The sequence below is a fragment of the Paroedura picta genome, chromosome 5 (genome assembly GCF_049243985.1).
Source record: "Paroedura picta isolate Pp20150507F chromosome 5, Ppicta_v3.0, whole genome shotgun sequence".
NCBI classification, from domain to species: Eukaryota; Metazoa; Chordata; class Lepidosauria; order Squamata; family Gekkonidae; genus Paroedura; species Paroedura picta.
Window position 1 is genome coordinate 60,248,655 of NC_135373.1, and position 25,623 is coordinate 60,274,277.

A 25,623-nucleotide genomic window follows, 5' to 3' on the forward strand; every position below is an offset into this window, starting at 1 on the left:
CTATTAAACTCCCTTTAATTCCAAATATCCCATAGTTCTGAAAAACTTTGACTATCGACCATTTTGGATAGCTTTAAAAATGCCTAAATCGATATCTGGCTAAAAGAATAGGCAGAAAATATAGATACGCTATTATTCAGACATTTTTTCAACTCAGAAACAGCCAAATGTATACCCCTAAGCATGATGGAGAGATCCAGGCACAGAAACCCTTGAACAAAGGTAGAACCTTATAAATAAATTGTGAGGGAGGATTAAATGTGACATTCTTCACATGTGGTGGTCTCAGTATTCTTGACACCCCCTGAAATTTAAGCAGTCTGTGCCCATAATTTGTATGAAGGATTTAAAAAGTTGATTGAAGTGAATTACTACTTAGGTGTGTGGATAAAAAAGTATTTCCCTTTCCAAGCATTCAATTCTGTCATGTATCTGTTTCTTATTAATAATCTCTTATTTGGATGACAAATATAACAAAGTTCTCCATGGGGAGTTTTAATGGAAGGCAAATATTTAAAGCACTTCATCTTTCTTTCGACTCCAGCATGAGGCTTAAGTAATGGGAAATAATAGAGTGTAGGTTATGTAGTAATAATTCACACATTGTGCATTGTTAGGTGTGTGGCTGTATACAGTGTTGTAAAAATCACAAGGTGTGGATTATTGCCCTATTATTCAACACCCAGCTGTGCTTTAATGTGGTTATAAAACAGTTTTAAATGGAGAAAAATATAATTGGAACAAGGCAATGTGAGGAGGACATCAGGAAAAGCCCTTCCATTGTAAGCAAATGTGTTCACTGCAAATTTAGGTCAAAGACTAAATCCTAGAAGTAAATAGAAGAGAGGGTTTTTTTGTTTGTTTTTTTGTTTTGTTTTTTGCTAGCTTTCACAGAATTCAAAGGTACTCATCTGTATTCTGCCTGTGGAGGGGGAAGTTTTGAATGATGCATGCTGTGTTTTCTTTCAGCCACTTTACAGTTTCTTTGGAGGAACCTTGGGCTAATTATTTCTGCAAGGGGGCTTCAGTGATAAGAAGGATATAAAATATTAAATTAGTGATTAGATGGGAGAACAGAGGAGTGTTTCAAATTTCGGATTTCTAAAATACTGAAAGCATCGTTGGTTTTTTGGGGGGAGCGGGTATTTTGACTTGTGAATTTTTTTCAATGGAAAAGGCTGACTGTTTAGAAATAGAATCATAGAATCATATAATCATATAATAATAGAGTTGGAAGGTATCTCATGGGTCATCTAGTCCAACCCTAGTCCAACCCTATGCACTAGGCAGGACACTCACATCCCTAACGCTCATCTACTGTAACCTGTAACCTACATCCCTCTTCAACTGGGGTGCTCAAAACTGAACACAATACTCCAAGTGAGGCTGAACCAGAGCAGAGTACAGCGGTAGCATCACCTTCTGTGATCTGGACACGATACTTCGTTTGATACAGCCCAACATCCCATTTGCCTTCTTAGCCACTGAGTTACACTGCTGTCTCAGGTTCAATGTATGGTCTACTAAGACTTCTAGATCCTTTTCGCACATGCTACTGCCAAGACAAGTCTCCCCCATCTTATATTGGTGTATTTGGTTTTTCTTACCTAAATGCAGAACTTTATATTTGTCCCTATTGAACTTCAGTTTATTTAGTTTAGTCCACTTCTCGAGCCTATCAAGATCATGGGGAGGGATGGTATTTTTAGCCGTCATGTTAGTAGATTGATGTTTTAATGGGAATTTTAATGGGGTTAGTTGTTGTGACCCGCCTCGAGCCTGTCGGGAGAGGTGGGAAATAAATCTAAAAAAATTAATAATAATCCTGTATTCTGTTGCTGTCTTCTGTTGTGTTTGCTACCCCTCCCAGTTTAGTATCATCTGCAAATTTAAAAAGTATACCCTCTAATCCCTCATCCAAATCATTTATAAATATGTTGAACAACACAGGCCCCAGGACAGATCCTTGGGGTACTCCACTTTTCACTGTTTTCCAAGAAGATGCTGAACCATTAACGAGTGCCCTCTGGATACAGTTTTTCAACCAGTTATTGATCCACCTGACAGAATTAGGATCCATACCGCATTTTACCAACTTGTGAACAAGAATATCATGTGGAACCTTATCAGAAGTTTTACTGAAATCCAGATAAACTATGTCCATGGCCTTCCCCTGATCCAGCAATGTAGTCACTTTCTCAAAAAAAAGAGATAAGGTTGGTCTGACATGACTTGTTCTTGCAAAACCCGTGCTGAGTCTTAGAAATCACAGCTCTCAGTTACAGCTGCTCAAGGACCGACTGTTTGATTATTTGTTCCAAAATTTTGCCAGCTACAGATGTCAAGCTGACAGGTTGATAATTACCCGTATCCTTCTTTTTTCCTTTCTTGAAGATGGGGACAACATTTGCCCGCCTCCAATCATCTGGCACCTCACCCGTTCTCCACAAAGTGTCAAAAATAATGGACAAAGGCTCAGAGATGACATCTGCAAGTTCTTTTAGTACCCTTGGATGCAGTTCATCCGGCCCAGAAGACTTTGTTCTGAATAGATTGTATGCCTCAATTTTAGTATTCCCATTGTGAGTATTATCCCACCAAGTTTCTGTGATTCCTGTTAGGTCATAGCCCCCTTTCTCTATTGCGACTACTAGTTCCTCCTGCTTGTTCCCATACTCTGTGCATTAGTGTAGAGACATTGTAATCCATCCTTTGTATGCCTTATGGTTTTGGTTTTTGAACTTCCTTGTAAGCTAGTAGTTCCCTGCTTATGTAACATTCCCTGTAGATTTGAGATCTTCTCATGTTCAGATCTTGCCATCACACCAAGTTCTGAAATTATGTCTCGCTCCCCCTTTGTGTCTAGTATAAAGCCCTCTTCACCAGGTGTGCAAGGGTTCTCCCCAAAAAGCTTTTTCTGTCCCTTCTGAAGTGCACGCCATCTCCTGATAATAGACCCTCATATTGACATTGTTGACCATGAGCCAGAAATCCAAATTGTTCCCATCGACACCACTGACATAACCAGTCATTTACTTGCATAATTTTTCTCTCTCTTCCTATGCCTCAGCCACTTACAGGAAGGACTGATGAAAACACAACCGGCACTCCCAGGTCCTTTTCCTTTCCCCCCAGTTCCACAAAGTCTTTAAAAATATGTTCCATGTTCTGCTGGACAGTATTATTTGTTCCTACATGGATGAGAAGAAAGGGGTAATGATCTGTAGGCTTGATGAGCCTGTCCAGCCGTTCTGTCACATCCTTGATGCGTGCATTAGGTAGGCAGCAGACCTCTCGAGTCCACAAGTCTGGTCTACACACTTTGGCCTCTACACCTCTTAGCAAAGAATCCCCAATTACCAGTGCCCGTTTCTTCGTACCCTTGGGAGTAGAACTAAAACTCTTTCTTGTAGTGGACTGTGAAGTGTTTCCTGAGCTTTGTGGGGTCAGCGGGGAAGAAGACCTAGAACTCTCACCTGTGGGAAACTGTGACTTTTTTCTTGGTCTATGTTGGGGCTTGTTCTTCATGGGGGATTGCACATGCTCCTGGATTCCTGAATCCAATTGCTGAGCATCAGTGGGTCAGATCTTCTCCTTATTTTTCTACTCCTATGTGTAATATTCTTCCAATTATTACCCTCCTGTATTAGGTGCTCCTGATTTTGTTTCCCTCCTCCTGCAGGGTAATCAATCGTTTCTCTAATCCCCGGACTTTCTCTTCCAGCAGAGCCACTAATTTGCACTTGCTGCATTTGTAAAAATTGTCCCCCTGAGGTAAAAAGACAAACATTCCACAGATTGTACATGTCACTACGCAACCTTCTTCAGTCTTCATGCCACTTTGAGTCATCTGAACTGCTCCACAAACAGTCCTACATTTCACTGAAACCTTTGGTTTGATCCTCAGGTGAAAAGCCGACAGCCAAGAGTCCTTTAGCTCTTGCCCTTGGCTCCTTACAGAGTATTATGGTTTAATCCAGGCCTCTGGCAAGCAAGAGCCTTTTATAGTACAAAGGCTAACTCAGCAGAGGGCAGAGCTAGCAATCAGCTCCTGAGTCAGCTCCTGAGATAATGTTCACCTCCCAGCTCCTCCAAAGCACCTAGTCAGCACATGGATGGGTATTTTGAGATTCTTACAGAGAAGTGAAACCAGTTTCTCACAGATCTTTAAAGCAAGAGAAGTAGGGTTGCCATCTTTTTGACTAGCTGTTTTATTTTCATAATAATTTAGAATCATAGAATCATAGAGTTGGAAGGGGCCATACAGGCCATCTAGTCCAACCCCCTGCTCAATGCAAGATCAGCCCTAAGCATCCTAAAGCATCCAAGAAAAGTGTTCATGCTTATTTATTTGAAATCTTTATAAAGCCACCAGTCTCCAAGATGTCTTGAACTCAATGTGGGTAAAGTCATTAAGAACAGTACAAGATATAATTCTTAAAACCGCATTATAACACCATTACTATGCTGAGTAGTGTTGCCTTATGGACCTCCCACCCTTCAATTTTTGCCATGGAAAATTAAAGTGGCATTGTGTCACTAGCATGATGTCATTTCCAGGCCAAATTCAGGATTGACATCATGTTGCTCAAGGATTAAGTGGAAACTAAGGTAAAACCATAGAGTTTCCACTAAATCCTACAGCACCATGGCATCACTTGCAGGTTTGCATGGAACTGACATAGTGGCATGGTTTGACAGAGCGCCCCCCCCCCCATCTGCTGGCTGGCAACCCTAGGTCTGAGCAAAGCTCCTGAATAAGCTACATTGATCTGCACAGGTCCACTCGTATCTTGAGATCATTGCCAGAAACATACAACAACCCCAAAAAGAATGGCAACTTTTTGTTTTGGAAGACCTCTTTCATCTTTTCCAACTCAAGTCTATTCTTTTTGTGCATTAGATTTTTGTTTCTTAACTGCATCAGTTTTTTTCCTCCTTTACACACAGTGCCATTTCCAATCCATTGATCTCCTGATTTGAATTAAAGCCTTCCCCATGTTTACCAACTTTGCAGTGATCTGTAGGGGAAAAATAAAATGAAATAACAGGGGGAGGGGGGCGAGATAGAGACCAATTATCAGCAAATGTTGCAATGGATTAGGAAGGAGAGAAACTAATGCACGTTAGAAGATACACTGGAGCAAAGACCTTATGTAGAAAAACCTACAGTTTTGAGGCAGGCTTCACCTACATACATTGTTCCATATTTTCTCCCTCTTTTGGAAATATTTACATAAGTTTTGTAGTTTAATGCAAAGTCACTTCTTTTTGTTTTCATTAATTGAAAATTCCCTTCATAGAAACTATTTCCAATTCAACACTAAATATCAAATTTCATTCTGATATAGAATCATAGAATCATAGAGTTGGAAGGGGCCATACAAGCCATCTAGTCCAACCCCCTACTCAATGCAAGATCAGCCCAAATCATCCTAAAGCATCCAAGAAAAGTGTGCATCCAACCTTTGCTTGAAGACTTTCAGTGAGGGGGAGCTCACCACCTCCTTAGGCAGCCTGTTCCACTGCTGAAATACTCTGTGAATTTTTCCCCCCTGATATCTAGCCTATATCGTTGTACTTGTAGTTTAAACCCATTACTGCGTGTCCTTTCCTCTGCAGCCAACGGAAACAGCATCCTGCCCTCCTCCAAATGACTACCTTTCAAATACTTAAAATCATGTCCCTTCTCAACCTCCTTTTCTCCAGGCTGATCATTCCCAAGTCCCTCAACCTATCTTCATAGGTCTTGGTCCCTTGAAGTGAGGCCTCCAGAACTGCATACAGTACTCAGGTGTGGTCTGACCAGTGCTGTATGCAATGGCACTATGATATCTTGTGATTTTGATGTGATGCCCCTGTTGATACAGCCCAAAATGGCATTCGCCTTTTTTACCGCTGCATCACACTGCCTGCTCATGTTTAGTTTACCATCCACAAGTACCCCAAGGTCTCATTCACACACAGTGTTACCTAGAAGCGCATCCCCCATCCAGCAGGCATGCTTTTCATTTTTCTGGCCCAGATGCAGAACTGTACACTTATCTTTATTAAATTGCATCTTATTCTCATTTGCCCATTTTTCCATTGTGTTCAAATCTCATTGAACTCTGTCTCTATCTTCTGGAGTATTTGCCAGTCCTCCTAATTTGGTGTCATCTGCAAACTTGATGAGTAGTCCCTCCACCCCCTCATCTAGATCATTAATAAATATGTTAAAAAGTACCGGACCAAGCACTGAGCCCTGAGGTACCCCGCTACTCACCTCCCTCCAGTCTGATGAAACACCATTGACAACAACTCTTTGAGTGTGGTTCTCTAACCAATGTCCTATCCACCTAACTATCTGAAAATCCAGATTGCAGTTCTTCAATTTATCTATCAGAACATCATGGGGAATCTTATCAAAAGCTTTACTAAAATCCAAGGAAACGACATCAACCGAATTTCCACGATCCAGCAAACCTGTCACTTGGTCAAAAAAGGAAACCAGGTTGGTCTGACAGGACCTGTTGGAGACAAATCCATGCTGACTTCCTTGGATCACCAAATTGTCCTCCAGATGTTTGCAGATCGCTCCCTTTAATATCTGCTCCAATATCGTCCCCACAACAGAGGTCAGACTCACTGGTCTGTAGTTTCCTGGGTCATCCTTCCTCCCCTTTTTTTAATATCAAATTTCATTCTAAATTTCACGATTCCAAAGAGAAAAAAGGGAGAGGAGAGAAAAAAGGCAAGTTCAACCATTGCTCAGCTAATGCATTGTTGAGCTCCCACTAAGAACATAAAGAGACCTGCTGGGTCAGATCAAGAGGTCCACTTCAAACATAGTGGGTCAGCCAGATGCTTCCAGAAAGCCCATGAGCTGGGAATTGTCAGAAGCCTCCCTCTCTTATTGATTCCGTGCAATTAATATTCAGAAGGGCCCTACATTTCAATTTTTTGTAAATGTTAGTTCAGTTACCTTTCTTTAAAAGGAAAGAAATAGCAAGTTCCTTCTATTTCTTCCATGTAAGGCACACTCCTTGATCTTAGAATGACCTACAATGCTGTCTGGGTTTTCCCCCTTGCTCAGATGTTAAAAGGCTGTGTAAATGCATACCTTTGAAACTGACAGTAAACAGCTTTTAGTGGCCCAAGGTTTGACACTTCACTCCCATTACACCTTTTTATGCCTGTCCAATTCCATTGACTTAGAAGTACTGTAAAAGCATTGTGTGCTGGAGCTTTAATCATTAAAGGAGCCTGCAAATTGGCCAGTGATAAATTGGCAACAGTGTGTTAACACAATGCCATTGCTAATACAATGAACTTGATTAAGGCAGTGGGGGAGAATTGATATAAGCACATTATTTAAATCCCAGCTGCAGTGTTACAATTGAACTGTAATATTGTAGATCAGTATACTGCATTCCTAAACAGATGGATATAATAGAAGGGAGATGTAATTGTTAGATTTATAATTTAGTTTAAAATTCCCTTTTACATAGATGGGGAGAATTACACCTCATTAATTTCCTCTGGGCAGAATAATAAAACCCTTCATAAGACTACCTTATTGCAGTTTTGGAAGTAGAGAAATGTTTTTAGCAAAGTCAAAAGGGTCAGGTATTTTCATGTCCTTGCATAGCTCTAGTGAGCTTGGTAGAGGTGGGCATGAACCTGGAAAATAAAAGTTTGTTAGATTTATGGGTGGTCATGGATCAGGGGGATGTCATAAAACCCAAACCCCAAACCTGCATGGACCCCCAGTGTTCACGAACCTTTAGGTTCATTTTAGTTTGTTAACTATTTAGCTGTTTCCTGGGGTGCTATACGTGTGATATTCACTGTGGAGCCCCCTGTATTGCTTCATTGTGGACATGGTTTCTGGGTCTTCTCCAGTGTCCACCCTTCTCCCCTTTGGCCTTGGGAAGTAGTCATCCACCCACCTACTTTCTCATGTCACAGTTTTATTTTGTTAGCTTAATGTTGTTGTTGTTGTTTTTTTTCAAAAGTTGTTCCTATTCCTCTAACATTATTTTCTGGCTGAAATGCTGCATGCAGCATGTCATAGTTTTAGAAAGGAGCAAGGTTTTCTATAGACATAATGGATGATGACAGAAATGGGCATCAGAAGCCCACATGGGGACCAAGGGGTGACCATGAGGATCCACAAGCTTGAATGGGGTATGGCTCCCAAAATACTTTCTGGGTCCTGGGTCAGATACTGTGACTTCCCACCTATCTACCTACCAACCTAAATAACTTTCTACCTGTCTACCTAACCAACTATCTACCTGCCTACCCAACTTTCTACCTGCTTACATAATGTGATAGAAGTGGGGGAGGGGGAGAAGGAAGGAAAAGAAATCTGAAAGCCAGTAAACTGATTTGGCTATTCAGTGACAGCCACCCAAAATACTCAGACCAGATGAGAGGGCTGGAGCCACAATCAGGGCCACCCACCCACCCACAATCCACCCACCAAGTAAAGGAAACTATTGGGACCAAACTATGCCTCAGATTCAGAGTGTTGGGGTATGGGTGGACAGGATTTATTGGTGGTCTTTAACACCATTTCCAGAAAGGAAAGTCAAAGTAAAATAGGATATCAAATTAACCCCCAGGAAAAAACCCACCTCAATATGGGTTGTGTCCCATAAATGGAAGTGTGATTATGTTTCAGTCTGCTTAAATGGAAGTCTGCTTACATGCTGATAGCCAGTATGCTGATTTGGCTGTGCAGCACCTAAACTAGGCAGAGTCTGCACTTACTTTCTTTATTCCATTGTCAATCCTGTTGAATTCAGATCGCTTTGAACTCAGGTCTTCCTCTTCCCCCCTCCCCATTGAAACAGGAAAGTCAATCAATCAATCAATATTTATTCACGGTCATTCAGACCAAAACCCAAATACATGCAGTTAAAACCAAGACAATCCAAAAAGCAGGAAAACTGCCAATGCTATAAAAATGTTAAAAGTCTGACATCATAGTCAGTATTTAAAACATACTTTAAGTTACCAGTTTAAAAAAAAAATGGCTTTGTACTTATAGGGTTGGATCATAAATAATTTTTTTGATCCATATACCGAGTACGCAATTTCATGGCGGCGGTGCAAAATTTAGCTGTGCAGAGAGTTGTTTGCTTATCTGCGTCTTGAAGCAGTACCTTGATTTTCTCCTTTGTGGAAGATCTCGGGTAAGTGTTCAGAATTGGCTGGATAAAGGTGCGTCTGATAGTGTCATAAATGGGGCAGAACAGAAACACATGTTCATCTGACTCTATCCATCCGCTGGCACAAGGACAGAGTCTCTGAGCAAGGGGTTTCTTTTGGTAGCGCCCCTCCAGCACAGCAGTGGGTAGAGATGAGCATCTTGCTTGGGCGAAGGCCCTTCTATGGGTGATAAGTTCTAGGTCTGACAGGTATGGAGCTGGAACAAGCGTGTATCGGATCCTATCTGGACACAGAAATTCTGGTGTTTTGGCTAGATCCCTTTGCCGGCTGATGTCCTTGACCCTTTGTTTAATTATGGATTTAGCTTGATCTTGCTGTATGAAGGCTAGCTGTTGTTCCATAAAGCCAAGCTGTGATAATTTGCATTTCACAGTTTTTAGCCAAATTGGCTGAAAGTTGTCTCTTAAGATCAAGGCAGACAATCGCTTTGGGTCATAGGTTAGCTTCAGCCAATATAGGATCGATGACACATAGATCTTGTCTTCCACACTTTGCATACCTGTTTCCAATCTCACTCTAGCATTTGATACGCACTTAGGGAGCTGGATGATCTTCCTTAGAAATATTGACTGCACCCTTTCCAGTAACATAACACTAGATGTTGGGGTTCCTGAGAAGGAGCCATAAAGCAGCTGAGAAAGTGTCTTGGCTTTGTAGAGCTCTAGGGCTGCTGGTACAAAGTATTTACCCTTGGTTCGATAGAATTTGAGAATGTTGTTAGCTGATCTTTGGGCTTGCTCAGCAGCATATTGACAGTGCGCAGTCCTAGCACATGAAGATTGTACTACAATTCCCAGGTACTTGAATCTGTGAACTTCTTCAATTTTACAGTTGTCTAGTTTCCAAATTTTTGGTTTGGTCCTCTTGCCGAAAATCATGACCTTTGTTTTTTTGTAGTTTACTTGTAGTTGTTCTTCTTTACAGTAACTGCTAAGCCTCCTTAGCATTCTTTTGAGTCCTACTGCAGTTCTGGAAAGTAAAACTACGTCATCAGCATAAAGGAGAATAGGAATTGGACGATGGGCTAAACTAGGGGGATGAAATTCCTTGTCCTGGAATGAGTTAATTATACCATTAATGTAAATATTAAACAAAGTAGGAGCTAAGATGCAGCCTTGTCTAACTCCTTTAGTAACATTAATGGGATTGGTAAGGTGGCCTTGGTTACTGCATCTGACCCTTATTGTTGTACCCTGGTATAATAATTTAATAAGGGCAAGAAGCCGTCGGTCAATAGAGGTGTTCTCCAATTTCTTCCAGAGGCGAGATCTAGAGATGGAATCAAAGGCCGCTTTAAAATCAACAAATACAGCGTAGAGAGCAGATTTTGCAGAGGTGTATTTTTCTGCTAAGTGTTGGATAGTCAAGCAGTGATCGATAGTGGAGGCACCTTCTCTGAAGCCAGCTTGTTCGGGCCCTATCAGCCCTTCCTGCGCGCTCCAACACGAGAGTTTCTCTAGTAGGTGTTTGGCATATAATTTGCTGGGAATACTCAATAAGCTGATAGGGCGATAGTTTGCTGGGTCACTTCGTTTGCCAGTCTTATATAAAGGTACAACCACTGCTGTCAGCCAACTACTCGGAATATGACCTGAGGAATTAATAGATGTAAAAAGAGTTGCTAATATTGGGCTCCACCATTCCTCATTATTCTTTAGAAGTTCAGGGGGGATCCCATCCAGCCCCGGGGCCTTGCCTCCCTTTAGCTGATTAATAAGTGATTTTACTTCATTTTGAGTGACTGGAGGCCACTCAGGAAGCCCCTCCAATGTGCCTGGTTGGTTCATTTCTGAAGAATCGTTATAAAGGTTTTGAAAGTGAGTAACCCACTTTTGTGGGGGGATGCATAGGTCAGTAGTCATTCTGCCACTTGACTTCACCCCTGAGGAAAACAGGAAAGTCTTCTGCACATGGTTAGGAAGGCTCAGAAGGTGGGGGGGGGAGCCAAGCCTCTTTCTTGCTTTTCTTGAAGGGGGGGGAGAGGAGCCAAGCAGGGAGCCTCTTTCTTTTCTTGGAGGGGTGGGGGAGAGGATCGAAAAAGGCAGAGGAGGGAGGAAAAATCCAGGACCAACAGAAGTTGAGAGAAATTAGGGGCTTCTCCTTTAAGGTAAGCATGTCACATGATCAGGTGTAGCCTATCAGAGGTTCTCTACCACGGAGCTTTCTTTCCCAAATGGATATTGAGGATTTTCAGCACTCTGAGTTATTGCACAATAAAGGTAGGGTCACACCGGATCAATCCTTCTTTCTGCAGAAGGAAATTTTAAATCGCCCAAAATCGGAAATCGCATTCTGTGTAGAGGGCAGGGACTGAATCGATCTGGGGTTGGAATAAAAGCTCCGTTCAGTTTACACCCTATATGCAATGCAATGGATGAAACCACAGCCAGGGAGGGATCCCACTCCACCCCCTGCAGGGATCCCACCCCCTGCACACACACATACATGAAGTGAAGGGGAAACCCGAAATAAAGTGTTTCCCCAAGGAAAAGTGAAGTAGAAATCTGGATTTGTGGGATATCCATCATCCCTCATTAAGAGAGAAAATTAGGAAAGTTAAGCCAGAAGGGATTTAAAAGGAAAATCCTTAAAGAACACCACTTTGGAAAAAAAATCCATCCTAACCTTTACATGTGTTCAACCAGGCACTTCTAGATTTAATCGCTAGTCTTACAAATTTGGCAATAATATAGGATAAATTCTTATTTCTATCCCAAAGGAGATCCTTTAATTTAGCAAGTCTTGAAGTAGCTCTTAAGTCAGTCACGATAGGAGCAGTTCTTGATGTAACTGGTTGTAAATACAACAATTAAAAAAAACACATATTTGGTGTTCTCAGTATTAGCATCCTGACATATACAGGTACATTCCTGAGGTAGAAGCTTATTATATTCTCCCTCTAACCATACTGAAGGAAGAACATTATAGCACAATCATGTGAATGCTCTTCTAGATTCAGAATTATCAATATTTAAAAGATAATGCATAGGAGATAATCTGTTTAGAAGAGAGACATTGTACAGTAGATTTTTAATTCTATTTAAATCTTGCTGTCTTTCTACCTCCTGTATTCTTAACTTTACCAATTCCTTGGCACAGACAAAATCCAAAGAGAGAAGTAGTTGTTGAGATAGACCATAAAATCCTAATTTCCTGTTGATGGTGTTTATCCATGGAGCAATAAAGGAGTCAAATAGTATTAAATTGGATAGACCCCTGGGAAAGAAGATCAATTGCAGCCAATACAATATTGTGGCCAACAATAAACTCATCTGGGCCATGGCCAAACCTGACTCCACATGCAGTGCAACGTTAGAAACAATTGTGGGGCATTGTAAAAGATTTCCCAAAAATGTGGTTTGCACTCTCTCCAGGCAAATTGTATTAGCATTAATTGTAGTGCCCCATATAACATTTGCACCAGGGACTTAGCCTTGTCTATTTTAAATGCTGCAGGAATGTTCCTACCATCTTAGTTTCAATAAAACTTTAATCAGCGAGTCTCCATTGGGGAAGTCAGGGAACATGCAAAGGTAATGAAATCAGCATATGTCAAATAGGATCTGTACGATAAGCAACAAGTCAAGTTCTAGTTTCACAACCTTACCATAATTAAAATCAACCATCATTACATATTACATCTAAACTGAGTCATACAATCCATCAATATTGTGTGTATAGTGTTTTTTATCAGTGAACATGTGTGAAGTGGCAATACAAACAGGGTAGGGAGACTTGGATAACCAGAAGAAACGGCTCATGCACAACACTGTCAGATTCATAGAGCAAAACCAAAATGGAAGCAAAGGGGGAATTGCCAGGAATTGTGGAGCTTCAAATCTGAGGACAGCTTTGGATGAAAGTGATTTTATAAAAATACAATAAAGCTAAACAAACAGGGGCATGGTGGCCAAGGCCACCCCTGATGATACCTCCCAGCAAAGGTATTCTAAGACTTGCTGCCTCTATATACAGATGCTCCTGTAAGGCACCTATGGCTAGGAGCTAGGGCTGTGCAATTTACTTAACCATTTGGTCTGTTGAACTCCCCCAAAATTGAGGATCCCTGAAAAATCATGGATCCTCATAATGGTACAGCATTTGGATCCAGGATTCTTTTGGAGATCCTGATTTACATGTCCAATAGACCTGAGGAGAAAAAAAAAGATAACTTTTCAAAAAGCCGCCGGGTTCCTGGTCCCCAGATCTGGCAGGGAGTAATCTGCTCCCTACCAGCACAGCTGATCCTGGGGCTTTTATAGCCCCTTTAAGCATTAAAGGGACTGCAGTAAAAGCCTGAGAAACAGCTCCTGCCTGTCTGTACATATTATATTTCTATACCTCCCTTTCCTGGTGGGCTCAGGGCAGTTGACAACAAAGTTCAAAACAGTCATAATAAAACATTTTTACAACAATAAATTAATAAAACCTGCCTCCTTTAAAATTGAGGGTTGCACAGAGCATGTTCCATCATGCTGGTAATTCCTTAATATGATTCCTGGTTTGTTTGGGGGGGGGGTCAGTTTTCTAAAAAAATCAACAAATGTATTCCTGTAAGATTCCAAAACATACCTGAAAACTATCAGTAAGGTATTTTTTTTCTAATATATTTTCCACTTTGGTAGAATGCACAACCCTACTAGAGCCACTGATGGAACTCTCCTCCATGACCCTTTTAAAGCTATCTACACTAATGGCCATCATTATGTCTCCTGGCAATGAAATAAGTAATCCCCTTTGTTCTGAGCAGAAGTATAACTACCCATCCCAAAATAAATTTCTTAACCCAATATATGGTTATCCCTCAGAAGAAGCAAGACACATGAACAGAGGGATCACAGGAGAATCTTACTGGTAAAATGCCAAATACTTCAGCATCAAAAAATGGACTTACTGTTCAAGTAACTGAGAAAGGTCCTGGAAGGCCATTGCCTTAGAGACCCACTGGCATCCAGTATCAAACCAAGCAAAGTGACCACTGTTGTACTGGCAGTGCCGCAAAAACTAGGCAACTCAAACTCCAGGCTACAGCAATGTTGGTAATATTCCCACTGCCACTGTTATGCACCAGGCCTAATTCAAGGGGGGGGGGAAGACCACGTATTTGCAAATAACCCCCCCCCCTTTTACTGGCTTGTTCATGTCCCTGGGTGCAGCCAAAACTATTTTTTCCCACTTTTTCCACTTCTCCCTGTGGCACTGCTAGAACTAAAAAGGCCATTTCATTTGTATCCTGCTTTTCTTCCCAAATGGGGCCAAAAACAGTTTATATTGTTCTCCTCCATTCCACTGTATCATCACAAGAACCCTATGAAGCTGTTACCAGAAATGCACACACATGTCCCAAGACACATTCATATCGAGCAGTGGGGAATTGCTTTGTGAGATATTTGGTAACATAGAATTAAGGATCATTTGCACTCAAGTCAGACAACAGATAGTTGTATTAAAATAATAAAAATCTTTTTTGTAAGGAAAATAACAAAAAGAAATAGACAAACATATATCTGGCACACTGTCAAGCAGATAGGAAAATAAAGGAAGAAAGGATTGCAATCAGTATATTTACCGATCCTGAAGAGCAAAGTTGCAGAGAATGATCAACATGGCCAGCAAGTAGGGTGTTCTGAATGGCTCCAAATCAGAAGACTTGATTTGGCTTGGGAAAGCTAGTGTTTAAATATGTTTTTTGGGAGAGTGGGTATGTGCTGGGAACCAGGTAAGCACAGGATGGAATTTTCTATAGGCAAGAAGTTGAGAAAATGGATTGTCCGGGGGGGGGGGGGGGGAGGAATGGGTCTTGATGAGCTTAACAAAAAGAACCATCCTGTCACAATGGGTCTAGTTCTGGAGATGGGGGAACAATCTTCCCTGGTAGATTGGCTCAGGATGAGTCATAGGTGTGAGACAACAAGAAATTGCCTAGGAGCTCCTACGCAAACACAGTTCTGCCAGTCACTAAATCAGCAATACAATGTTGTGGGGGGGGGGGGATGAGGAGAACAATACATGTTTCAGGCTGAAACAGTCATGTCAAACTGGTGGCAGAGAAAAAGATGGAGTCTGGTCCAGTAGGGTCTTAGCAGGCTTTAACAGTGTCTGGCTTGGACACAAGCCTAGACTATTGAGGGGGGTCACTGGTTGTTGGGGACACTATGCCATACTGTAGAGCAGGGTCCTGCCATATGTAACAAAGTGTGTATGACACTCTAACCACCTCACCACACTTGCTCTCAGGCCAGTCTTCACATTCAGCTATGACTATCATTCTTTCTTAAGAATGTTTATAATATTGAGACAATATCATTCAGTTAGAATAGCTGAGTGTTTAGAGAAAACATGAAGCTCTGAGATGACCCCAGAAATGGCTGTTGTTATTTTTCAATCTGCTTTTATATGACTATTAAGGACTTAAAAAAAAGTTTTTATGGTTGCCTAGTATGATACCTCCCAATAAAAAATGTGATTGTTCTCTGCTAGAAAAAAAGTCACACAATAAAAGTCAAGGTCAGAACAAAGATCACATAAAATAAAGCTGGCTTTGATTTTTTTTTTAATTGTAGAAGTCCATTACTCAAAAAGCAAAAAGGAAGGAAGAAATTGTCAAAAAGAGTAAGCAAACAGACTGCTCAAGTAAATGGAGAGACTGCAGGCATGCTTGATAATGATGTGATAGGACCATATCCATAAGACCATATCCCATTTCTTTCTGGGTATAAACATTTTCAGACACTACTTTTAATTATTTACCTGAAACTGGAGTGCTTCCTGGAGAAACAGTTCCAATATAACAGGGGGTGGGGCTAATTAAATTCAGCTAAAACCACCAAGCCTGAATTTTCCCTAGAAACTAAAATGACTACACTGAGATTTTGGTCACATTATGAGAAAATGGGAATGCAGTATCCTGTCTCACACATTGGTCCATCAGTTCTTCTGGAGGTCCAACAACAGAACGTAGAGGTCAAAGTCTTCCCCCGATTTCGGCTGTGCATGTGCGCATGCACGGCCTGGGCGCGCATGCACAATGCACGGGCGCGCATGCACAGCATGCGCAGGCGGGCAGTTGCCCTGCCGGTCCCAGCCTCAAAAAGGTTGGGGACCACTGTGCTAAGCCATTCATTGATCTTCCCAAACTTCTGAATTGGAAAGGGGGAAATCAGTAGCTTGGATCCTACAGTAAATTTCAGTTGACAAAGGGGATTTCTGTCAGTAGAATAGGATTTCCTCATCTTCCCCTTCCTGCATCCCGAAATGCTCTTTGAAATGCTGCTTTTGGGGTCAGGGGACTCCTAGGTACAGCAGAAAGGAGGAGTCCAAAATCTGCTGTGGGAGACAAGAATCACCCCTCTACCATTAGTGGAAATTTTCTGCAGGAATCAACCCTATGACTGTAAGAAGTTTCATAGAAAGATTTCATATTTCAGTGGCTTTAGCCCAAGACTGAGCAGTTCTCAACATACACTATGCAGGATTCCCCTTCAAATGTCAAATGGTGCACACCTTGATAAAAACACCAAAGTTTTCTGAGAGGATAAAATACACAAGAATCAAATCAGTAAAATATATTCTATAATTATTTTGTCTCTCAAAACAATTTAGGAAGGAGCAGTTAAGCCATAACATATTTTAATCATTTCTTTGGGCAAGTTTGTTTGATTTATTCTACATACTAATCCACACATATACAAAATAAAGTCTCAGTTTCTGGAAAATAATGATAGCTTAGTAATACAATGTAAAATGCCACTAGAACATTTTGCAGCACAGTGAATGGCAATGTACAGATATTAAATATGTTTTAGTTAGGGAAGATGAAGTGTGTAATGCTGTCTTTAAAATAAAGACACCAGAAGAATTTGGATCACTTTAATAAACTTGATGATACTGCATTCTAAGTATGCCACAGGGGCCCAGCAGCATTCTAGCATTAAAAAAAAACTTTTCAAAATGCTGTGGGACCCAGGTCTGCTGGGAATGTGGTATGAGGAAGGGACTAGTGATTCTTTTCATGTCCCCACATAATTTGCAAGAGCCAAAACAGTGGTGTGTGTTATAGCAACAGCTTAAAAGAGTATGCCTATATAAGCCAGAGGCAACATGAATCCAGTTTATTTTCAGAGATCTCATGCTTTATATTTCAACCTCCACAAAAGAGATTAGTGTCAATTTGTGCATCTGATTCTCTTCCGTTTTAATGGGTCTTGCTCTGAAGGCATTAGTGGTCTAAAAATGACCATGTGCATGCAGAATTCCATTTTAGTAGAGGGAAGGTGGGCATGAGCATGCTGTCCTTGACCCTCAGAGTTGACAAGCATATGTATGGTCTCTGTCTACATGATCTTAGCCCAAGAAAACACTTAACAATGGACAGCTTGGCAGGCCTGAAGAGAAACATCTTGTCATCCACTGAAAGGTGGTATGGATGGGAATGGCTAGAAAACAAGGAACACATCTGTCAAAGAGACCAGGACAGTGACTTGAGTATACTGCATTGCCTGATTGCCCTGATATTAACCTATCAGCACCTGAGTATGCTGGGATATTGCCTTCTGAGGCCACCAGAGAGTCATGGAATCATAGAATTGGAAGGGGTTATACAGGCCATCTAGACCAACCTCTGTTCAATGCAGGATCAGCTTAAAGCATCCCTGATAGGTATCTGCCCAGCCACTGCTTAAAGACTTCCAGTGAGGAGGAACTCACTGCTGAAAGTTCTTTAGAACGTGTTAGTACATTATCATATGCAACATTTTTTCATAGCCGATTCCTTTGAGGTATTCAAGCCTCTTGAAATAAAAATTTCATTCAAAATTACAGTACTTTTAAAGAGTTGACTCTCAGACTCTTGAGCTTGGTCTGTAGCTGCCCATAACTTTACAACAGAATTCTTGTAGTCATGAAAAATTCCTTATGTGACTAGTTGAAAATGAATTCACATGAAGAGCCATGTAGGATTTGTAACTCCCTTTCATTGTCCGAGGAAATGTGTGTGCACATAAATGCTTATACCATGGATAATTAACCTTTTCCTAATTGAGGATACATTCTTGAGTCTAAGCCAATGGACCCAACAGCTTTCAGAGCTTATCCACTTTATGTGTATGCAGTGAAGGAAAACATGTTGCTGGCAACTTTTTATCAGTTCACAAATTAATCTTCACTTCTGTTACATTACTACATTCACTCACAATGCCACCCAAACAACTTTATCTCATAACAGGTACATTAAAACATGGTTTGCACTCAGGTAGCCTTTCTGATTTGCAAATCTTGGATACAACAGACTCTATAAATCACTGTGATTTTAGATAGCAATCATATACTTATCCTAAGCATTTCCAAAATATGTCCATGCAGTTACTTCAAAGCTTGAAATAGATAAAATCAGAATACATTTCAGAATGCATATCAAATGTTGTTTCTTCCCTAGAGGAAACAATTTTGGAATGATGAAACGTTTTTAGTAGTGAAACTTGGGGGAGAAAAGGCCCTGCAACTGGTTCTGTTTAAGCGTTCATCTAAATCTTGTCAAACCACTGAAGTCATGGATTAATTCCTGTTGCAAATATGGAACATGCAGTGCATGGCCTCTTCTGGAAAGCTGCTAAGCATCTTTTTTCTTTCACAAAGAGGTAGACTGGAGTAACTTCATAACCACTTTTCTCCAAATTTGAATTAAGCTATAAGAAAATTACATTTTGAAATGCTTGTCTGGTGGGACTTGCCTTTCAATGATGCTTATTCTAGTCAATGTGATTTCTTTTAATTCCAGTTGGCTACAGCACCATCACAGAACAGGAAGGTTGAAAGGCAAAATGTTTCAAACCCAGAATTTACACTCCATTTATCCTTTGCTTTGGCAAAGTAGAGAGAGAATCATTTCTCATCATTTAGAGAGACTGTAGAGCTCTCACCCTCTAGTCTAAATCATACATATAATTATTCCTCAGGAATACATATGTTTCTGATAGCTGTGAGGTACTCATTATAAGACAGCTGGTGATTCTTGGCAACATATATCCCAGTTGGCTATTTTCCCCGCATTTGTTCTATGAAATGTAAGGAGAACAGAAATGTTTTGGGAAGAACTAGAGTCAAGCATTTCAGGAAAAACTACCACAATCACTCAAGAGCTGAGGCTCAGATCTTGCTGCTTTACTGACTTGAATGGCTGCTGAGCAGCTTTTTAGCAATGCAGTAGCTGTGCTAGTAGAATATTATTTCCTTCTGACTTGTGCACACTTTTGCATTTGCCTGGTAAGTGAAATCTACTTTTTTGAAAAAGAAAATGGTGTAGTGGCTAAGAACAGTGGCCTCTAATCTGGAGGACCAGCTTTGATTCCCCACTCATCCACGAGCAGCTGTGAGCCAGTCACAGTTCTCTGAGATCTCCCAGCCTCACCTACCTCACAGAGTATCTATTGTGGGAAGAGGAAGGGTAGGTGATTATAAGCCACTTTGAGGCTCCTTTGGGTAGGAAAAAGCAGGTTACAAAAAACAGCTGTTCTTCTTCCAGAAGCATGGCTTGCCAGTCCAAATAATGAAATTATAGGAAGGGGACTAGAATAAGGATGTACACCTCCCCCCCAAAAAAGGTCATTATTCTTTCAGATCCAGATTTCATGAAGAACATAATTATTAACATTCTATATGACTTGGGTGTCTAATACTGTGATTTGTTTTGGGGGATGGGGAGATTCTGTAATTATTAAGCTCCATTATTACCTATAAGGAATATTTATGTGGGAGGTATAATTGGAGGGTCAGTTTTTTTAAACAAAACAACACCAAAATGGCAGTGGAGCTAGTGCTACCTGTCTGCTAAACAATCTCCAAATTACAAATGAATTTGATCATGAGGTCAATTTCTATGGTCCCCTGAAGATGGTGCACTCAGCCATCCTCCATTTTTCCCTATGGTTTCTTCAGTGCCAAAGAACAAACAAATCCCAAAGACACAAGAACAAGCAATCATTGGCCAAAAGCATCCCCTTAAGATCTACAAACATGAATATGGTGATGGTCTGTGGCCATAAATAAATGTGACTGGCCTCAACCAGGACCTTTCGGCCATGGTCCCAGTCTGTTGGAATATTTATCTAGCAGAGATGCAGATCCTGATGGAGCTACCAAAGTTCTGCAATGTGGTGCTCTTCCACCAGGCATATGGCTGAGGTCAGGGCATACAGAAAACTCTTTGGCCCCCCCTCCCAAATGCCCTATGCCAGTGGTCCCCAACCTTTTTATCACCGGGGACCACTCAACGCCAGGGACCACTCACCGGGGACCACTCAGCACCTTTTACTGAGGCCCGGTGGGGGGGGGTAGTTTACTCCTCTACTCTCAACCACTGCCCTAGCGCTCTCTGATTGCTATGGTAATGTTTAAACATCCCTTCAAAATAAGATACAGACAGGCCACAACAATGAAGTGTGTTGTAAAGGGCCGGGGGGGGGGGAGAAGGCATCCTTCGGGGCCCACCTCCAATTAGTCGAAGGACCACATGTGGTCAGCGGCCCACAGATTGGGGATGGCTACCCTATGCCACCCAGATATACTGAAGCAGAGCATTGGGACAGTGTTTTATTATTTATTGTTACAGTTTTATATTCCAATTTTGACATCGTTGCAGAAATGTCTGTTGTATATTGCCCTGATTTGATTTATTATCAAGTAAATAAACTGAAAAAAATACAAGCAGCCAAATAGAACCAGCATCAGACCAGAGAATCCCAGCAGAACCACAGACCAGTGTGGTGAACCCAACACATCAATGAAAAACTGCAGAATCCAAGCCAAACCAACCAAATCAAGGGAAGTACAGCTCAAAAAGAACCCGAGGCATAAGCCCAATGGAACCAATATTATACAAGAGAATATCAACAGAAGCAACCTGGCTAGCTCATGCAGAAGTCCTCAACCTTTTTTAGTCTATAGGCACCTTTGGAATTGAGACACAGGGTGGTGCACACAAAACACAAAATGGCTCCCAAAAGGTGTTATGTCAATCACAAAATCACACTTTTATATTTGTTTAACACTTTATTTTGACTATTTACATTCTATCTACAAAGCAAACCACAAGAATGGAACATCTTAAATATAACAAATATGCACAGTTAAACAGTGTTGTTAAGGCAATGTTCCAAGCCAGAGATTCATTTCTGTCTCTTTTATTAGAAACTAGATTTTAAGCCCGTTGTACGTGTAAATACAACGGGCGCTAGAAAGGGTAGATTAGACAGTGTCCCAGATGGCCCCCGCCCCCGCAGCTTCGTTGCAACTGTGTATTTCCAAACATTTCATTCTGAATGAGAGAAGCAGGAAGTCTTGTTTATCTCAAGGCTGTTGGCAACCGTATTACAGATAGTTTCCTGTGTAGAAGAACACCCTGCATCATAGTCCATCTCCCTGTCCTGTCCAGACTGGCTTGAAAAGCTGCTTGGCACGAAAGAATGAAGTTTGAGTCCAGTGGCACCTTAGAGAGAGACCCAACAAAGTGTTATGCTAGGTCAGGGGTGGGCAAACGGTGGGTCTCCAGATGTCCACAGACCACACTTAGCATGATCCCCTGGCATCTTGAGAAGCACAGTTTGGCTGCCCTTGGGGTATAAGCCTTTGTGTGCAGGCACATGTGTTTGGGTACCCTGAAACACAAGCCACGATCCATAACATAGAGGCAGAGGTTACTCCCTGGAGTTGGCTTGTAACTAAACGGGAAAAGTTTGGAGAGGAGATGGGAAGAGAGGAGGGCCGTGTACAATGAAATCAGCAGCAAGAGCGAATCCACTCATCATCCAACAACAGGATTGCATATCCCCAGATGGCACCTGGAGCACAAAGCACAACTGACCTGCATATGGCACAAATGCTGAAAAGGGACCTCCATACTCCAGATTGGGAGGGGGATGTATGGCATATCCAGCTGAGGTCCACCCCCCTCTGGAATTTCCACACTCTACAGGAGCCACCTCAGATCTGCTGGAGATTCTCAACTGTCCGTTAAAAGTTTCCCTGCAGCTCAGAGAGCATCCCAAGTCTACTCAGAAGTAACATTCCTTGAATCGAAGGGTTCTCCCCAAAGTAAGGGTTGGGCAGGGTAAGATTGTGCGGCCGGGCAAAACCGGCTCCTTATGGGGGTTGTGGACATTTAAGAAGCAGGGACCATCATGGGTAGGTTTGCCACTGAGGCTCATGGGATTTGTAGTGTTTATTATTAAATGAATGGGCTCTGAAAGAGGATGCACAGAGGAAGGGAGCGAGCACACCAAGGCCGCAGGGGAAGGGGGTAGAGCAGGCAACCCCTGCAGCTAGAGACTCCAGAATTTCCTAGAGAGGCCATGGTAATCTGGCAGCTCCTATAAGTTTTCCCAGAAGTCTAACATGGGCTTTGTCTCTCTGCATACATCTGCACCCTTTATGAGAAGGACAGGCACACAGCAGGGCTTGAATCATGGAGAAGTCAACATATCTGCTCATGTTGTCTGTTGACACAGAATCTCCCCTTCACAAAACACAGAAATACACAGAAATAAATGTGCATTCACAAATCAGCAGGAATAATCTCCTGCTTCCCCACATAATCTTGATGTTTCTGATGAGGCTAGGCTGGAGGGGTAAAGCGGAGGCAGAAAGGCTCCCTGAAGCAGGGGATAATACAGAGGCAGAGGGGAAAAGTGGGGAAAGGAGGAGGGAGGCTGAAAGGGGGGGGGTGCTCTGTTGGCAAGAATCGCAGAAGGCTTTGGGAAAAGCAGGCACAGGTTCCCCCCATTGCATCCGCAGTGTAAGGGAAGGGGGTGTGTGGGGAGAAGAGAGAGAACGCCACAGGCGGCAAGCAGACCTGTGGGGCAGGGAGGCGGCGGCAATCATCCTGCGAGATCCGTAGTCAAGTGGAGGAAGGGGTGGGGGTTTGGGAGCGTGGGGAGGTGGCTGCCATTTCCCTGTCCCGGGCAAGTTCTTCGCAGATTGATGCAGAGCGCCATACAGGCAGGTGGGCGGACATGCACCTTGCCCCTGTCTGCCAGGATGGCCTTCGCACCCACACCAGCAGTCAAAACTCACCAGGAGGGAGTGAGCGAGGGACCTTGGAACTCGCGGCCGCTCCCGGCCAAGCTAGTTACGCAAGAACGGCCCCCTCCAGCACCATATCAAGAAAGACAGCAGGGGCGGTAATCAGGGCATCGCCTTTAAGAGCCTCCCAGTGAAACAGGCGGGGCTTTGCCAAGAGAGGGAAGTCAGTGTAGTTTGCAGAGCCCTCAAGGAGAGGCAGCCCCCCCCCCCAGGCAGAACATAGAAGTGTGCATGCAGTGGAAGAAAGGAGGTTAAAAGAGCTCCCCCCCCCTCCACAAACACAGACAGAACCACAGACAGAACAGGTAAGAGTATGCTCCAGGGAAGAGAATGCTGAGTGGGGGAAAAGGCAAGAGTGGAGGGAGAGAAAGCTGCTGATTGCCCCCCCCCCCCGGAGAAGCTTGCAAGATGTAGAAACAGGAATCTGTTGCCCCCGGCACAGACTGGCGTGATCGCTCAAAAGAGGGTGTCCAATGGCGATCTGTGGGGAGAGGAAGAAATGACCCAGCTTCCCTCCACCCCATTGGCAGCAGTAGTAAACAGGCACACATGGGGCAAGTCTGAGGTTCCCAGCAGAGGGCTGAGAAGCGCCTCGAGCTGCGTGGACAACGGCAGCCACCTGTTGTGGGGTGGGCTGCAGAGCCTTGCAAAAGTGCCTCTGCAGCAGGGGCACCAAGGCGAGTAACTGCAGGCTGGTTCTGGGAGCCTCTGTCTCAAGCAGGGGGCAGCGCCGAGGCAAAGTCTGCAGCAAGGTAAAGAGAGCCAGCAGGGCTGACAGGAAAATAACGGCGATTGGGGCAAGGGCAGGTTTCTCAGGGGAAGCTCTCTGAAGGAATAGGAGCGGGCAGGCTGCTGCTGGGGAGGCGGAGCGGGGCTGCGAATGGGTGTTTGTCTGAAGCAGCACAACAAATTCAAAGGCAAGTAGCACCATTAAGACCAGGAAAGATGTATTGAAGGCGTGAGCTGTGGAGTGGGAAGAAGCGTGCATGCAAGCAAAGTCAGGAAAAATGCTTTGTTGGGTGTAAAGGGGCCACTGTAGGCCGATATTATTGTCTTCCTTAGAATCACAGTGTGTACGCTCTTCTCTGGGACTCCCCTCGTGCTGTCGATCTGTGGCGTTTCCCCAGAGGGCATGGGGAAGGGCTGCAAGCTCTGTTGGGGAAAAGTGCCTTGCAAGAGAGACCGAGTTCCTTGACTTGTTGAGGGCATAGCAGGGCTGGGCGAAGCTGTTTCTGTATGCTATGAGGCCTCCGCTGGAGCCCCCTCTGACCGGCCCTCCCCCCGAACCCCGGGTTGAAGCGGCGAGCTCAGAGGAGGCTGGGCACGTCCTGGACTCACCGCTGCTGCTCTGAGGCCTCCGCTGGAGCCTCCCGTGTCTGCTGCTCCCCCCCCCCCGAAGCCCTGGTTGAAGAGGTGAGCTCTGAGGAGGCCAGGGACGTCTTGGACGCGCCGGGGCTTCTCTGAGTCCTCCGCTGGAGGCTCCTCTGGCCGCCCCTCCCCCTCCTCCCCCTGAAGTACCGGCTGAAGCGGCGGGCTCGCTGAAGCCTCTCCCACCGGACCCCCAGGCCCTGATTGAGGGGCATGAAAGGAGCAGGCATGAAAGGAGTGGCAGAAGCCTCGCCGGCCCTCCTCGCTGGCCCTTACCGGGAAAAGGGCTGGGGAGGGCCGGGGAGGCTTCTGCCAGGCCCGGGAGCTCCTTCGCTAGCGCGAAGGAGCGGCCGAGTCTGGCAGAAGCCGGAAAATGGTGGCGGTGGGAAAGGAGCAGGGACGCCGCGTCTTCGACGCGGCGTCCCTGCTCCTTTCCCTAGTGGGAGGAGGGCCGCTGGAGGACTCACCGGGCAGGCAGCGTCTTCTGTCTGGTGACTCCCCAGCCAGGGCAAGCGAGGCTTGGGCAAGCGGCCAATGGGGAGCCGCGCTTCGCGCGGCTCCCCATTGGCCGCTTGGCCTTGGATGGACACTTGGGGGGCCCATTGAGGAGCCGCAAAGCGGCTCCTGATTGGGCCCCCCGAGTTTTTATCCCGGACAGGGCCCGCCCTAACTCCTCCCCACAAGCCCTTACTCTTTTATTCCTCCCGCTCCTCCGGAGCGGGGGGGTGGTTTAAAGATAAGAGGGCTGGTTTGTAAAGGCAGCTTGTCCGTTCACATATTATAAACTATCAATACATACATAGATTAGCATAGCCCCCCTATGCCTGTGGGGCCTCCAGGCAAATGCCTAGAATGCCCATGCATTAAGAATGCCCTGTGTGTATCCAGAGCTGTGTGAGAATCTGTACTGATAAGTTTTTTTCAGCTATATTTTTGGACCAGATATATATCCCTAGGCAAGAC

The 25,623-nt window shown here is 43.5% G+C and overlaps 1 long non-coding RNA gene across 3 annotated transcripts in view; it reads left to right on the forward strand.

Annotated features, from left to right (window-relative positions):
* LOC143837859 (uncharacterized) overlaps positions 1-25,623 on the forward strand; it is a 316,086-nt gene that overhangs the window by 209,490 nt on the left and 80,973 nt on the right. The window contains exon 1 of one of the 3 annotated variants that reach the window (XR_013231121.1): positions 23,471-23,597. The exons of the other annotated variants lie outside the window; for them this stretch is intronic. This is a non-coding gene — a long non-coding RNA (uncharacterized LOC143837859). Of the gene's footprint in view, positions 1-23,470; positions 23,598-25,623 lie in introns of those variants that run through there. 3 annotated transcript variants of the gene reach the window in all.